This window comes from Anabrus simplex, chromosome 3 (assembly GCF_040414725.1).
Source record: "Anabrus simplex isolate iqAnaSimp1 chromosome 3, ASM4041472v1, whole genome shotgun sequence".
NCBI lineage: Eukaryota > Metazoa > Arthropoda > Insecta > Orthoptera > Tettigoniidae > Anabrus > Anabrus simplex.
The window spans coordinates 67,282,643-67,298,007 of record NC_090267.1 but is presented as its reverse complement, the minus strand read 5'-3'; the positions used below and the strand labels follow the sequence as shown (position 1 = coordinate 67,298,007).

Sequence of the window (15,365 nt, the reverse complement as noted above, 5' to 3'; positions counted from 1 at the left end):
CGGGAGATAGTAGGTTCGAATCCCACTATCGGCAGCCCTGAAGATGGTTTTCCGTGGTTTCCCATTTTCACACCAGGCAAATGCTGGGGCTGTACCTTAATTAAGGCCACGGCCGCTTCCTTCCACCTCCTAGGCCTTTCCTATCCCATCGTCGCCATAAGACCTATCTGTGTCGGTGCGACGTAAAGCCCCTAGCAAAAAAAAAAAAAAAATGTTGCACACTTGGGGGTGGGAAGACTTGGGCATAATGAGACGAGATGCATGACTAAGTGGTATGTTCGAAGCTGTCAGTGTCCGGCTGCATGGCTAAATGTTTAGCGTGCTGGCGTTTGGTCCAGAGGGTCCCGGGCTCAATTCCCGGCCGGATCGGATACATTTAACCTTAAATGGTTAATTCGCTTGGCCCGGGGACTGGGTGTTAATGCTGTCCCCAACATCCCTGCAACTCACACATTACACATACAACTATCCTCCAGCACAATAACACGCAGTTATCTACACATGACAGATGCCGCCCACCCTCATCGGAAGGTCTGCCTTACAAGGGCTGCACTCGGCTAGAAACAGTCACACAAAATTAATAATTAAGCTGTCAGTGGAGACATGGCGTTTATGACATTAGTAGACAAATACCTTTGAGTGGAGATTTTTAAGGTAGGAAAAATCATTTATTGGAAGGGGAATTATTATTTTTTTTTTTGCTAGGGGCTTTACGTCGCACCGACACAGATAGGTCTTATGGCGACGATGGGATAGGAAAGGCCTAGGAGTTGGAAGGAAGCGGCCGTGGCCTTAATTAAGGTACAGCCCCAGCATTTGCCTGGTGTGAAAATGGGAAACCACGGAAAACCATCTTCAGGGCTGCCGATAGTGGGATTCGAACCTACTATCTCCCGGATGCAAGCTCACAGCCGCGCGCCTCTACGCGCACGGCCAACTCGCCGGGTGGAAGGGGAATTAAGGACTGGAGTAATTTATCAAGGGAAATGTTCAATAAATTTCGAAGTTCATATGAATCGTACCTAAGACATATAAAGGCACGTTGTGTCCCTTTATGACTATTGCAGAATTAGAGAAAGAACAAAACATTCACACGGAACAGTCGACGTCGCACATGACAAGGTCAGCTAGCAGGGTTGCGCGTGCAAGCAAAACAAAGGCCGGGGTCGGTGAGCAAAACATGTGATGGTATACCGCGCCATTCACTTCCGGCGCGCGGCGAGCGAGCGGGCAGCTCACCAATGGCAAAAACATCGCACGTGGCGGAGTGAAGCATATCTAATAACTTCGTACCACTAAGAGGGTATGTATGCTACTAAGGCCTCTATTATACTAGGACACTGGTGGCGCCAAAACTGTCGCCAACGCAGAAGTTTAGTAGACACTAGTATCACCACCAACAATCATGAATAGATTAATTTAGAAAGGTGTCGTCAAGAAATGAGGATCTATTACTCGCACACTTTTTAGTGATAGATTTGTGTACGGGGTTGAAGAGTAAGGAGGGAGATCTACCGGTTCCGGTAATACTGCCAACTGAATGGAAATGAAATCTGAATTGAATCGATAATATGATCGATCGATATGAATTTTCTAAACCTTTATTATCTTAAGCTAACAACTGTGTCACACACACATTATATAAAATTATATAACAATTCTCGATTCGAATCTTGTTCCTATCATGGATTCTATAGTTTGGCTGCGCTGTGTAAACAACAAAAGTACTAGTACGTAAAGTGTACGCCAGATGTCGCACAGCGATGCATAAGCGATTCATAGTTTGTGTTTCAAAGGTTGCCAGTTCGAATCTCGAAGATGCCGAGGTCGACCGATTCAGCACTGGGGTGCCCATTATCACTAAAAACTGTTTGAGTAATACGTTTGCTAGTTCTGCTTATGAAAAAGAAAGAAAGAAAGAAAGAAAGAAAGAAAGAAAGAAAGAAAAGAAGAAGAACAAGAAGAAGAAGAAGAAGAAGAAGAAGATTGGCATATAACCAATGTTGTGCTAGTATGATAGGCTACATTATTTTGAAGCAATGCCCAGCGTGTGTCTCGAGACACCGTTGGTATCCCGAGCGTTTGCCGGGCTCCTCCTCCAGCCGGACACCAGTTGCTGGTGGCGCCGCTAGTGACCCCAATAATAATAAGCTCATATACCACAACTCCCACGTCAACTGGTGTCACCACCAGTGTCCTAACATAATATGGGCTAACGTTTTCAGGACAAAAGGTTCTTTTGTAATATCAATAGCGTCTAGGTTTCATCTGAGATGAGGTGATGTCTCAATCAATCAATACTGATCTGTATTTAGGGCAGTCGCCCAGGTGACAGATTCCCTATCTGTTGTTTTCCCAGCACTTTCTTTAATGATTGCAAAGAAATGGGAAATTTATTGAACATCTCTCTTGGAAAGTTATTCCAATCCCTAACTCCCCTTCTTGCAAACGAATATTTGCCCCAATTTGTCCTCTTGAATTCTAGGTTTATCTTCATATTGTGATCTTTCCTACTTTTAAAGACATCTAAACGTCGCTGAGGCTGGTTCGCTGGTTCATTGTTCCCTATTTTAAGTTTAGTAAAAATTCTAATGTTTATTAGTCAGCGATTACAAATGTCCCTCAAACGTAATTTTGCATGCCCTAAAAAAGTACAGTCCCTCGGGGAAAGAATGAGCATGGTTTTATTATAAGCTCTTCGCAAGTACATTTTTCTCAGAACACATTTAACCTGTAGATACTCGTATAATGTTTGTTGAAGCAAGTGGCAAATTTACTCATGATATTATTCTGTCTGAATTAGCAAAAGATTTGGAGAAACTGATGAATGGTATGGGCACAGTCTTGGAGAAGGAGTGAAAATGAAAATGAAAACCTACAACCTGTTTTCCAGTCTCTGACCGGGTCAGGGATATCATGAATGAATCTGATATAGGCTGGTATTACGATGGGGTCGCCACTCCCAAAGTGATTGATTAATGAGTGATAGATGCTATGAAATGAGAATGGAGAGTGTTGCTGGAATGAAAGATGACAGGGAAAACCGGAGTACCCGGAGAAAAACCTGTCCCACCTCCGCTTTGTCCAGCACAAATCTCACATGGAGTGACCGGGATTGGAACCACGGTATCCAGCTGTGAGAGGCCGACGCGCTGCCGTCTGAGCCACGGAGGCTCTTGGAGAAGGAGTACAAGATGAAAATAAATAAATAAATAAATAAATAAATAAATAAATAAATAAATAAATAAATAAATAAATAAATAAATAAATAAATAAATCCAAAACAAAAGTAATGGAGTGAAGTCAAATTAAGTCAGATGATGCAGAAAATATTAGATTAAGAAATGAAGTCTTAAAGGAAGTAGACGAATATTGTTACTTGGGTGGAGGGATAACTAATGATGGCAGAAGTAAGGAGGACATAAAATACAGACGAGCACAAGCAAGGAAGAGCTTTCTTAAGAAAAGAAATTGGCTCATTTCGAACATTGATATAGGAATTAGAAAGGTGTTTCTTAAGACTTTCGTCTGGATCGTGGCATTGTATGGAAGTGAAATATACACGATAACTAGCTGAGAAAAAAAAGAGAATGGAAACTTTTGAAACGTGGTGTTACAGAAGTATGCTGAAGGTGAGATGGGTAGATCGAATCACGAATGAAGAGATACTGAATCGAATTGATTAAAGGAAACGATTTGTCTAAATTTGACGAGAAGAAGAGATAGAATGATAGGACACATCTTAAGACACCCAGGACTTGTTCAGTTCGTTTTTGAGGGAAGTGTAGGCGGTAAGAACGGTAGAGGTAGACCAAGGTATGAATATGACAAGCAGATGTAGGACGTAGTAGTTACGTAGAAATGAAAACGTTAGCACATACTAGGGTGGCATGGCGATCTGCATCAAACCAGTCTATGGTCTGGTAATTCAAACAACAACGTGGGTTTATATTTTGATTATAATTAAAATTCAGTCTGCGAGGGGCACACAATACCAAGCGCTCATTATTTTATTTTTTTAGCGACTATACATTCGTTAATATTCGTGCAGTAATGTTCATATTTTCGAAGAATCCTATTGTAGGTACCTATAGGGCCTACTTGAGAAGCTCTTTTTCAAAAGGTACCAATCCAAAAATAAAATTTTACATGAGAGAGGAAAAATGCTCAGAGTGGAAAATTTCAACTGAACATTCATTTTAGCACTTTCATTATGATCAGATTGAACAAATGCATTATTAAACAAAGTATTTCTGTTCAAACTTTCAAATTTTAAGATATATTTTTAAAATATATGTAACCATCTCTTTACAGTTTCGACTCAGTTAATTTTCAACTGTTAGGTTCTTCAGTCTACCGACACTACTATTGAGTAATACATTTATAAACTATCCGGAATAGGAAAACATATGGCAACAGTATTATAACTGAAAATGAAACACACCGGGCGAGTTGGCCGTGCGTGTAGAGGCGCGCGGCTGTGAGCTTGCATCCGGGAGATAGTAGGTTCGAATCCCACTATCGGCAGCCCTGAAAATGGTTTTCCGTGGTTTCCCATTTTCACACCAGGCAAATGCTGGGGCTGTACCTTAATTAAGGCCACGGCCGCTTCCTTCCAACTCCTAGGCCTTTCCTATCCCATCGTCGCCATAAGACCTATCTGTGTCGGTGCGACGTAAAGCTCCTAGCAAAAAAAAAAAAAAAAGAAAATGAAACAACTGTATTAATTAGCCTAATTAATTAGTCATTCAAAATTACTTTCGGCGGACTGAGGAAACTAACAGTTAAAAATTTTAAGAAATATTCTAGACAAGTGGCTGGATTTGGTACTTTTCGGCGTGGATTCGAACCTCACCGTCGGCAGCCCTGAAGATGATTTCTCGTGGTTTCCCATCTTCGAATCAGGCAAATGCTAAATAATTAAGGCTTCGGCCGCTCCCTTCCCACTCCTAGTCCTTTCCTATCCTATCGTCGTCATAAGACCTATCTCTGTCGGTGCGACGTAAAGCAACTTGTAACAGAAAATTACTTTTTGGCACTGAAACTCCAAATAGTTCCATCTGAAAGCCATAAATTTCAGTCCAGTAATCAGAAAACTGACTGTATTTAAATACACAATTATACAAATTAAGTTACCGGGCGAGTTGGCCGTGCGGTTAGGGGTGCGCAGCTGTGAAACTTGCATCCGTGAGATAGTGGGTTCGAGCCCCACTGTCGGCAGCCCTGAAGATGATTTTCCATGGTTTCCCATTTTCACACCAGGCAAATGCTGGGGCTGTACCTTAATTAAGGCCACAGCCGCTTCCTTCCCTGTCCTAGCACTTTCCTCTCCCATCGTCGCCATAAGATCTATCTGTGTCGGTGCGACGTAAAGCAAGTAGCAAGTAGCGTAGTAAAAATTATTTTCAGTGGAGACCAGGTAATATATCAAATGAAATGATCGAACACAACAATGTAAATTAAAAACAAGTGTTCTGTGGCTGCTGGTCACGTGATTCGGAAATTGCTTCTCATTGGCTGCGTGGATATGTTGTGTTTCGGCGAATTTATCCCATGTGATTTGGTACTTACTGACATCAGTGTAGAATGCAGACAAAGTAGGAGTCCCCATTCTACGAAAAACGTAAACTTAAGCAATTTCCTAAATAGTGCCAAAAATTGAAGGGGCTGGCCGGAAAGGTTTCAAATTGTGAACCTTGCATAGCTCTATCAAACTAAAAAAACAAATTTTGAAAATCACTTCCGGAAATACAGCCTAAAATCGCTTGTTTCTTCACTCCTTTTCTTTTTTTATTCAAATCGTAGACAAATTACCTTATTTACATAATTCTTTCTGTAATATGTTCCTTGGTTCAATAACCTCAGGAGTTTGAAATATGTCCACACTGAATGTAGTTATAAGTGCTTAAGTGAAACTCTGCATTGACTTACATTAGCGCTCCTAGTGGTGTTTAAGTGAAACAATGCATTGACTCACATTAGCGCTCGTAGTGGTAGAAAAAGGCAAACTGCTAATCTCAATGACTGGATAATGATGATTAAGAAAAGGATTGTATTTTTCAGGAATAAATAAAGAATATATTCTCATCCTTTATTATATTTTATTTAGCCTACCTAAAATTCGTAGCTCATATCTCTAGTTTTTTTTTTTTTAAATTTCGTGTTGCTTGCCTGAAGGGCTACAACTGTGGATTTTTTAAAACTTATTTTATAGGATTTTCCCATTAATTTAAGGGCATTTTATTGATCACTTTCAGTGATATTTTGGGTGATCAACCTCGTCATCAGAGATATATTATGTGCTGACATTGAACGTTATGGAGTGCTGAATGGAATTTTCTTCTACTCTTCAAAAATCCTACTACCTCTACGGGGTTTGCATCCGTAATATTGGGATCCAGAAACCAATATTCTACCACGGGTCCTTGGAGGTAGCTGCTGTAACTACTAACTTCGCAGAGTGTTTTTGAGATCTTTGTGTGCTTTGTCTGCTGGAACTTTAAAAGACTCACTCTCCTGCTTAACACACGAGACAGCTTCTACGCACAGAATAGTAAGGAACTAATGATCGCGAAGCTACCAACAGGAATGAGTAGCATATTTGGCTTTTTGCAGTGACTTTAGCCATCGTGTTGAAAAAGTTAACGACACATGCTGGTGTTGGTACAAAAAGAAGACAGCAACATACTGAAAGTGAATAACCTTCCTGTGGTGCATACCGGCTCACCTTGACGTGCCCACCTTCAGTGTTGCCATAATAACGTTCTGACTGACTGGGCTCCACATCACTGCGCTTGAGATCACATCCCTTGTAACCGATATGGCATTGGTTCTAGAGCTGTAAAACAAAACATCTTGTTTTCGAGGAGTCTATGAAACCAGGTTTCATACATTCGAACCTTAGTGTAACGAAGTTACGGGCTCACTTTTGGATTTATTTATTTATTTATTTATTTATTTATTTATTTATTCATTTATTTATTTATTTATTTATTTATTTACTATGATATGCACCCGTTCTTCACACGTGAATTGGTAATAGATTTCATGATTCCTTCATGAATTTATGCGAAGTTATAACCCTGTATTGAAACGTTTAACACGACGTGTTAAACTGATACTCACTGAGCGAGTTGGCCATGCGGTTAGGAGCGCTCAGCGGTGTCCTCGCATCCGGGAGACAGGGGGTTCGAATCCCACTGTCGGCAGTCCTGAAGACGGTTTTCCGTGGTTCCCCATTTTCACACCAGGCACATGCTAGGACTGTACCTTAATTAAGGCCACGGCCGCTTCCTTCCCGTTCCTTGGCATTTCCTGTCCCATCGTCGCCATAAGACATATCTGTGTCGGTGCGACGTAAAGCAAAAAAAAAAAAAAAAAAAAAAGACAACTGATACTCTTCTACAAAAGCTAGTGGCAGTAGCCTAACGTGAAATACGATAACACTGAACGAAGTGTGGACAGAACGAGGATGATCACAGAGTTTATAGAATGGTACAATTCCTCGTCTTAAGTTTTGCCACCAAAAGGGTTGCGCCATCGCTCTGTCCAAGGATTATTATCTGTAATCAAGAGGAGCCAATTACTAATGAGTTTGAATAATAATAATGTTATTTTCTTTACGTCCCACTAACTACTTTTACGGTGTTCGGAGACGCCGAGGTGCCGGAATTTAGTCCCGCAGGAGTTCTTCTACGTGCCAGTAAATCTACCGACACGAGGCTGTCGTATTTGAGCACCTTCAAATACCACCGGACTGAGTCAGGATCGAACCTACCAAGTTGGGGTTAGAAGGCCAGCGCTTTAACCGTCTGAGCCACTCAACCCTGCACTAATGAGTTTGACTGCGACGATTTCTGCAGGGATTAAATAGACAAACCGGTTAAGAACGATGCGGTGGAGATAAGACAAATATGACACATTACCTCTCTGCTATGTTGGAGATCGCACATCATGAAGAATCAGTGACATCAGCTATCCGACTCCTGTTTCTACGGTTCAAGTACTGATATCGCATCCGAAACCAGCGTTAACTAATTCAAGGAATCCGTGGAGTGCAAGGAATAGGCCCAATTTAAATGAAGTAAAAACGACCGGAGCAGCCAAAACCCATGAAAAACTTTCCGAACTGTCTGACGAAAACTATGTAACCTAGTGTGCAAAAGAAAAACATGTTTCAGAAATTCGGCTTCTTGAAATGCAGAGAGAAACTGAACACATGAAAGAAGAAAATGAAAAGCTTAAAACATTTGTGTTGCAAGCAAAACTTGCCAAGTACTTGAACAAGTAATTATGTATTAATCTGCAGGCCTTCAGGTTGAGGAGCGGTCGCTTGGTAGGGCCCGTCATGGCTCTAGTGCCACAGGGTTAGGTTAGTAATTATTTATTAATAATGTAAATATCGGTAGATTTTTTTCTCTCGTCCCATATAAGGGATCATAATAAATGCTAGAGAACTATGCCTTTTGCGTCTTGGCATTATGTGACAAAAGACATTTGGTGAAAGTGAACTGACTAATTAAAAACACTCGAGCACTGGTTACAGACTTGGGAGAACAGTCTGCTATAGCGACAGCAACTTCATCAACAACATCTATGGGGATGTGCCACCGTCTCCTCCCTGGTGAGACATCTAATTCACCTGTTTCCTCGAATTTCTTAATCATTTTCTTCAGTACATAAGTAGTTAAAACTAAATGAAATAGGTTAACTTTGTGTGTGTGTGATTCATATAGTGATATTTATATTTTGGAGTTCAGTGCTTGGTAGAAATAGGGGGTAGTGATATTTAAATTTCTTAACAAGTAATTCAGTTGGTGTTCAGTAATTTACGTTTTCTAGGTTAAGTAGGCTAGCTAGGTCTACCTTGTTTTGAATTTAGGTTTAGGAAATACACTGACTGACAGAGCAAATGCAACACCAAGAAGGAGTGGTTCGAAAGGGATGAAAGTTGGGGAAAAAACAGAGACGGCACGGACGAATAATTGATGTTTATTTCAAACCGATATGCAGGTTACACAATGCGCACGGCATCGACTCAGTAGGATGTAGGACCACCGCGAGCGGCGATGCACGCAGAAACACGTCGAGGTACAGAGTCAATAAGAGTGCGGATGGTGTCCTGAGGGATGGTTCTCCATTCTCTGTCAACCATTTGCCACAGTTGGTCGTCCGTACGAGGCTGGGGCAGAGTTTGCAAACGGCGTCCAATGAGATCCCACACGTGTTCGATTGGTGAGAGATCCGGAGAGTACGCTGGCCACGGAAGCATCTGTACACCTCGTAGAGCCTGTTGGGAGATGCGAGCAGTGTGTGGGCGGGCATTATCCTGCTGAAACAGAGCATTGGGCAGCCCCTGAAGGTACGGGAGTGCCACCGGCCGCAGCACATGCTGCACGTAGCGGTGGGCATTTAACGTGCCTTGAATACGCACTAGAGGTGACGTGGAATCATACGCAATAGCGCCCCAAACCATGATGCCGCGTTGTCTAGCGGTAGGGCGCTCCACAGTTACTGCCGGATTTCACCTTTCTCCACGCCGACGCCACACTCGTCTGCGATGACTATCACTGACAGAACAGAAGCGTGACTCATCGGAGAACACGACGTTCCGCCATTCCCTCATCCAAGTCGCTCTAGCCCGGCACCATGCCAGGCGTGCACGTCTATGCTGTGGAGTCAATGGTAGTCTTCTGAGCGGACGCCGGGAGTGCAGGCCTCCTTCAACCAATCGACGGGAAATTGTTCTGGTCGATATTGGAACAGTCAGGGTGTCTTGCACATGCTGAAGAATGGCGGTTGACGTGGCGTGCGGGGCTGCCACCGCTTGGCGGCGGATGCGCCGATCCTCGCGTGCTGACGTCACTCGGGCTGCGCCTGGACCCCTCGCACGTGCCACATGTCCCTGCGCCAACCATCTTCGCCACAGGCGCTGCACCGTGGACACATCCCTATGGGTATCGGCTGCGATTTGACGAAGCGACCAACCTGCCCTTCTCAGCCCGATCACCATACCCCTCGTAAAGTCGTCTGTCTGCTGGAAATGCCTCCGTTGACGGCGGCCTGGCATTCTTAGCTATACACGTGTCCTGTGGCACACGACAACACGTTCTACAATGACTGTCGGCTGAGAAATCACGGTACGAAGTGGGCCATTCGCCAACGCCGTGTCCCATTTATCGTTCGCTACGTGCGCAGCACAGCGGCGCATTTCACATCATGAGCATACCTCAGTGACGTCAGTCTACCCTGCAATTGGCATAAAGTTCTGACCACTCCTTCTTGGTGTTGCATTTGCTCTGTCAGTCAGTGTATGTTTCTTCTTTTTTTTTAGGTACGTCCAGAATATTATCATTCGAGTTTCAGGTTGAACGCACGCATTTTATTCTTCCGAGTAACAGTCTGCAACACGTGCATTTTTAAGGTATGTTTCGAACTTTGAGTTGTAAAGATATCTAGGCTAGCTAGGCTAGCTGACGTACCCTACACTACATTCATATGTTTCTTCTTTTTTAGGTACGACCAGAATATTATCATTCGAGTTTCAGGCTTGAACGCACGCATTTTATTCATCCGAGTAACAGTTTGCAGCGCGAAGATTTTAAGGTATGTCTGACCTCTATAGGTTGAAACTTGGTTTCTTCCGAACATTGTAACTTTAAGCTAATCTCTATTGATAAATAGTTGTTCTCTTCAAGCCTCATGCTATAGAAGAGGTTAATCTTATAATTTCAAACTCACAGCCATGTCCGACCTCTATAGGTTGAAACTTGGTTTCTTCCGAACATCGTAACTGTAGTCTATTGATAAATAGTTATTCTCTTCAATCTGCATGCTGTAGAAGAGGTTAATCTTATAATTTCAAACTTACAGCCATGTCTGACCTCTATAGGTTGAAACTTGGTTTCTTCCGAACATTGTAACTTTAGTCTATTGATAAATAGTTATTTTCTTTAATCTGTATGTCATAGAAGATGTTAATCTTATAATTTCAAACTCACAGCAATGTATGACCTGTACAGGTTCAAACTTGGTTTCTTCCGAACATCGGAACTTTAGTCTAATGATAAATAGTTATTCTCTTCAATCAGCATTTAGACTGCTAATTACTACATTATATGTCACAGAATGTTGCGGAAAACGGCATATATAATTAACTAAACCTCCTAACGTGCCTATGGCATGGTGATAAACGGTTACAATATCACAGTCCTTATTTCGTGGTTGACGTCGGAATTGAACCTTGGCCACCGGAAGTGGCTAGGAACTACGCCGCAGAGGCGGACATGCAGAAATATTGTCCATACAGCCTAATGGATAACCACGAAAGATGAAATTCGCTTTGTGGAGTAATTTTAAAAGTAGTGAATATAGTTACATTGCCATATGCCGCTAAAATGAGACCTCTCGCAATCGGTAGGACTCGAACCTACGCTTCCAGAGGGACTCTGATTTCTAGACAGACGCCTTAACCACTCGGCCACGACTGCTGACAGAGCTAACGAGATTTTAGGCTATATGCAGTACATGAGCCACGTGGGCGAATTTGAAGTATGAAGGGGTTAAAAAATGAAGGCGAAAGGAAGCAGACGTAGCCTTATATAGATACAATGCGGCATTTGCCTCAAAACAAGTTGGGATGCACGGAAACCACTCCGAGTTATCTGTAGTTCGGAGTATAACTTCTCTGAACACGGCTGATATAAAGAGTCTGTGTGGACTACAGTATTATTTTTTAAACCATCAAAGCAGTGTCTATATTTCGTCGCAGACGACGGAATTCATCCCGGGCAACGGAAACTGGCTAGGAACTACACCGCAGAGGATAACATTCACTTTCCAGATTTATTTTAAAAGTACTGAATATAGTTATATTCTTATATCCTGGGTAAATAATACCTCTCGCAGTCGGCAGTGCTCGAACCTACGCTCCTAGATGCATCTGATTTCTAGTCAGACGCCTTAACCACTCGGCCACGAATACTGACGAATCTAAGGAACTTTTAGGCTCTATGCAGTAGAGGAGCCATTTGGGGGAATGGGAAGCATGAAAAGGTTAGGAAAGGAAGACCAAAGAGAGAAGACGTGGCCTTATATACTTACGATGCGGCATATGCGTGAAATTGAGTGGGAATCCGAGGAAGCCCCTCCGAGGTTGCTTTAGTTCGGAGTACAAAAACAACAACTCTGTACACGGGTGATATCCCCAGCCTGCGTGGACAAAAATTTAAACCATCATAGCACAGTATGTATTTCGTGGCAGAGGCCGGAATTGAACCGGAAATGTTCAGGTAGGCCTACTAGACCACAGGTACGGATATCATCATCATCATCATCATCATCATCTGTTTACCCTCCAGGTTCGGTTTTTCCCTCGGACTTAGCGAGGGATCCCACCTCTACCGCCTCTACCTGGAGCTTCAGACTCTTGATCGGGGGATACAACTGGGGAGTATGACCAGTACCTCGCCCAGGCGGCCTCACCTGCTATGCTGAACAGGGGCCTTGTGGAGGGATGGGAAGATTGGAAGGGATAGGCAAGGAAGAGGGAAGGAAGCGACCGTGGCATTCGCCTGGAGGTGAAGTGGGAAACCACGGAAAACCACTTCCAGGATGGCTGAGGTGGGAATCGAACCCACCTCTACTCAGTTGACCTCCCGAGGCTGAGTGGACCCCGTTCCAGCCCTCGTACCACTTTTCAAATTTCGTGGCAGAGCCGGGAATCGAACCCGGGCCTCCGGGGGTGGCAGCTAATCACGCTAACCACTACACCACAGAGGCGGACTGAAATATTATTCACACAGCCTAATGGTTGACCATGAAAGATGAAATTGGAATTGTGGAGTAATTTTTAAAGTACTGAATGTAGTTCCATTGCCATATGTCGCTAAAATAAGACATCTGGCAGTCGGTAGGACTCGAACCTACGCTCCCAGAGGAAATCAGATTTCTAGTAAGACGCCTTAACCACTCGCCCACGAATGCTGGCAGGTCTGATGAGCTTTTAGGCTCTATGCAGTACACGAGCCATTGGGGGAATGGGAAGCTTGAAGGGGTTCGGCGAGGAAGGCGAAATAAGCAGACGTTGCCTTATATACATACGATGCGGCATTTGCGTGAAAATGAGTGGGGATGCACGGACACCACTCCGAGGTATCTTTAGTTTGGAGTATCTTCTCTGTAAGCGGCTGATATCCCGAGGCTGCGTGGAATATATTTAAACCACAATGACACACTCTATATTTCGTGGCAGACAAAGGAATTGAACCCGCGCCACCCGAAGTGGCTAGCAACTACAAAGCAGAGGCGGACATGCTGAAACATTATCCATACCGACTAATGGTTGACGGTAAGGGATGAAATTCACTTTGTAGAATAATTTTAAATGTACTGAATATAGTTACATTGCCATATGCTGCTAAAATATGACCTCACGCAGTCGGCAGGACTCGAACCTACGCTCCCAGAGGGAATCTGATTTCTAGTCAGACGCCTTAACCACTCGGCCACGACTGCGGCCACAAGAACGGAGATTTTAGTCTCTATGCAGTACAGGAGACATGTAGGCGAATTTAGGTTTGAAGTGGTTAGGGAAGGAAGGCGGAAGGAAGCAGACGTAGCCTTATATACATGCGATACGCCATTTGCGTGAAATTGATTGGGAATCGGCGGAAACCCAGTCGAGGTTGCTTTAGTTCCGAGCACAACCACTCAGTACACGGCTGATATCCCGAGGCTGCGTGGACAAAAATTTCAACCATCATAGCACAGTTTATATTTAGTGGCAGAGACCGGAATTGAACCCGGCCTCCCGGATTTGGTTAGGAACGACACCACAGATGCGAATATGTTAAAATATTATCCATATAGCCTAATGGTTGACCATGAAATATGGGAATCACTTCGTGGTGTAATTTTAAAACTACTGATAATGCTTCCTTGTTATATGCTGCTAAAATATCACATCTTGCAGTCGGATTGGACTTGAAGCTACAGTCACTCCCATAAATATTCGGCCACTGATAAAATCCGCGAAAAAGTGATGACAATACGCAACCATGAGCAGGAAGTGAAACCAAGTGTGTCTAAGTAATGGAACTACATGTGGTTGCTTATGCCGAAGAGGAAACAGGGAGCATTGATTTACATTATGCTGTACAAGAAAGGATATTGCTCACATGGGTGAAATGACACGCCTCAAAAATATTCGGTCACCCGGAAAGGCCAGGATTGCTGTTGTGTTCCTTGACAGAGACAGGGCAGATAGTGTTGCAAACCTTTCAGTTCAGAAATTCGGTGCCGCAAGACCCATCGTTCCGAAGTCATTCGCTGTAGTGTTGCGGACAGGTATCAAATAGGGTGCAAAACACAATACCACGTTTGAAGAACGCCAGCTCGTGATATTCCATCATGCTCGAGGTAAATCGCATAGAAAGATATCGCAAATGCTTAACATAGCAGAATAATAGTTGGAGATATAATCAGACGATTCAAAAATGAAGACAGAATTGATTCGGTTCCTCACACTGGCAGACCAAGGAGGCTGACAGAACGACCGGAGCGGTTTGTGCTTCGGAATGGGAAACGAAATCCAAAAATTAGTGCTCAGAAAGTGGTAGCAACTGTCTTAGAGGAATGTAGAAAGAAAGTGAGTACTGCAACCGTGCGAAGAGCACTGCGAAGGAATGAGTTACTTGGGAGAAGAGCTTTTTTTTTTTGCTAGGGGCTTTACGTCGCACCGACACAGATAGGTCTTATGGCGACGATGGGATAGGAAAGGCCTAGGAGTTGGAAGGAAGCGGCCGTGGCCTTAATTAAGGTACAGTCCCAGCATTTGCCTGGTGTGAAAATGGGAAACTACGGAAAACCTTTTTCAGGGCTGCCGATAGTGGGATTCGAACCTACTATCTCCCGGATGCAAGCTCACAGCCGCGCGCCTCTACGCGCACGGCAAACTCGCCCGGTGGAAAAGAGCTAGGAGGAAACCATTAATTAGCGCAGTACATGAAAAGAAGTGGTTAGAGTTCGCAAAACCTACGTAACCAAACCCAGTGCTTGGTGGGAGGATGTGTTATTTGTTGATGAGTCAAAGTTCAACGTGTTTGAGTCCCATGGAAAGCAATTGGTGTAGGGGAAACGTCACGAGGAACTGAAAACAAGCAATTTACAAGCAACGGTAAAGCATGGTGAAGGAAGTGCAATGGTGTGGGGGATGTGTTGCATCGAACAGGGTTGGTGCACTGTGTTTCACTGAACATATTTTGACAAAAGAGGGCTATTTGGCTATCCTCAAAAACAATTTGCGATAATCTGCAGAACAACTTGGTATACAGCATACTTTTAAATTCTACCAAGATAACGACCGC

General features: G+C 43.4%; 2 non-coding genes across 2 annotated transcripts; both read right to left on the bottom strand.

The window, feature by feature from the left end:
• Positions 1-11,407: 11,407 nt before the first annotated feature.
• TRNAS-AGA (transfer RNA serine (anticodon AGA)) lies at positions 11,408-11,489 on the bottom strand. Its single transcript has one exon. It is a non-coding gene; the product is annotated as a tRNA-Ser (tRNA).
• Positions 11,490-13,433: 1,944 nt separating this feature from the next.
• On the bottom strand, positions 13,434-13,515 carry TRNAS-AGA (transfer RNA serine (anticodon AGA)). Its single transcript has one exon. It is a non-coding gene; the product is annotated as a tRNA-Ser (tRNA).
• Between the last annotated feature and the right edge of the window lie 1,850 nt (positions 13,516-15,365).